General features: G+C 44.7%; 1 pseudogene; it reads right to left on the bottom strand.

Moving 5' to 3' along the window:
• Positions 1 to 1,750: 1,750 nt before the first annotated feature.
• On the bottom strand, positions 1,751 to 1,911 carry LOC125541956 (U4 spliceosomal RNA; annotated as a pseudogene).
• Positions 1,912 to 2,135: the final 224 nt, after the last annotated feature.

The raw sequence follows: 2,135 nt of genomic DNA, 5'->3' as shown, positions 1-2,135 counted from the left end.
CCCATCGAACATGTCATGAACCACTTCCAATTGTCATCGTACTCCGAAGGCACCAATTAGGCTAATGCCACTGGCTCCGAAGGCAACATGCATATGTAGGAGAAATTGTATATAGCTATACATGTGTGTATGTGTAAATTAATATGGTGGTTTGTGAGACATTGATGATATATATATATATATGATTGGTTCTACTAGGAATTCTATTTATATATATATATATACAATGTGTAGTACCGTAAAATACCAGCAAACGAAAAAGAATTAAAATGGAAAACACAAAATTAAATGAAAAAGAAATCATAAAACCAAAAATCCTCCAAACATTTTAGCAACTAGTACTAAAGGGCTCCCGGCCCCCGGAGCTGGCTCGTGCCACGTGGTTGCCGTTTAGCACCGGTTCGTGCTGAACCGGTACTAAAGGGGGGGGGGGCGCCTTTAGTGCCGAAATGTTAGTGCCGGTTCCGCAACCGGCACTAAAGGGCCTTACGAACCGGTGCTAATGGCCCGTTTTCTATTAGTGTATGGTGCTTTCATGTAACGGCTTATTAACGTCTGGGGGTAAAAGAAAAGCTGAACATGTACTCCTTCTGATCCTTGAGCTGGACGATGCCATTTGGAGAAGAAGCTGCACGTTGGGTACAAATTCCTACAGTTTCAGACAGGTGAACATCGCAAACTGATGAAGTTTGTGGCTCCAAAACTGCTCAAGCTTCTCTCCAAAAAACAACAGCAGCAGCAAAACCACAAGATTATAGACGTGATTTGACCGCCATTTCTTCACTGACCTGCCCATGGAAAGTGCTAGGATGGGTACCACATCCATAAAAAAAAAGGGGGGGGGGGGCATTTAATAAGTAAGAAATCTCAGCTTAACTAGTTTGAACAGTTAACAATGAAGCAAATGTTTTCATGTTGTAGAAGTAAGGAAATATTAGCGAGAATGATGGATTATTCCGAACTACCACAAAGTTAAACTAAATGCCTTTCAGAAGTTGTGTGTACATACATTTATTTTGAGAGTAAATTAGGGTTTGTTTGATGGCTGGCAGAAAGCTGCACTTTCAGATGTTGAGTGTGCACTTGAGAGTAAATTAGGATTAGCTTGGACAGCGGGTCTATTTCATAAGGAATTGCACTTTGCGGCAGAGCTACTAGCTATGGTAATGTACTTTAGCTCGCAAATGTGTGCTGTTGGTGCTTGGGGTGACTAGAGAGTTTGAGCGTATAGACTGAATATATTTCACCAAAGACCTGCTTACTGAATATATTTCAAGACAGTGTGGGTTGAGAGGTAAGAAAAATAACTTAGATCAAGTCCACCATAGATCCCTAAATGTGAAAAACAAGTAATAAAACATCTATCTAAAAAACCTAAATCTATGCTTGCCACCGTCGGTCTGGCCATCACCGTCGCCATCAGAGGTCTTCAGTTTTGTTTGTGCAACTCAAAATTGAGGAGAGAAATGAAGTTTGGTTAGAGAGATGGTGATGTGTGCGCGGCCTGGTTGGTACTCTGCATTCTTTGTTCATCCTGCGGTGGTGGTTCTGTCTGTGAAAGCGTGCCGTTGTTATAATGTCAGTTGTGTGGCCACAACAATTCATCAACCATCAAAATCCCAGACAACCAAACGCTACTTTTTTTCCGACGATGCTGGTTGCACTGACAGAAGAGAGAACCTACTGACAATCAAACGCTACGGCTGATAAACCCAGCGGCAAGAAAAAGATTTAAATTTGGGTATTGTAGGGCTTTACCCAGTCCCGAAGGAGAAGGAGCCCTTTCAGAAATTCTCAGTGGCCCACCACAGAGGGAGTGCCAAAGAGGGGGTTTGGAAATAGTTTTCAACCAGCAATTGACGCGCCTCGGTATTACCTCACTAGCTGCGTCATTGCCCCAAGCGCAAAGATGCCTCCCAACGTGGGCGCCCCCCTCCCTCTTATAGCCGAGCTCTGCACCCAGCCCCTCGTAGCTAGCCGAGGTGGGACTAAAATTGCTTCGTCGTTCTCAGACGCTGCCGGCCTTCTCTCACGTCGGTTCAGCATCGACCAGGCTTTTTCCTTTCCTACGCTGCCGGCCGGCCGGTCAGTGAGGCCCATCGATCTGGCTGGCCTAGGCGCGTATATACAGCAGG

Source organism: Triticum urartu, chromosome 2A (assembly GCF_056163025.1).
Source record: "Triticum urartu cultivar PI428250 chromosome 2A, HENAU_Tu73, whole genome shotgun sequence".
NCBI classification, from domain to species: Eukaryota; Viridiplantae; Streptophyta; class Magnoliopsida; order Poales; family Poaceae; genus Triticum; species Triticum urartu.
This window is presented reverse-complemented; position numbering and strand designations above follow the sequence as displayed.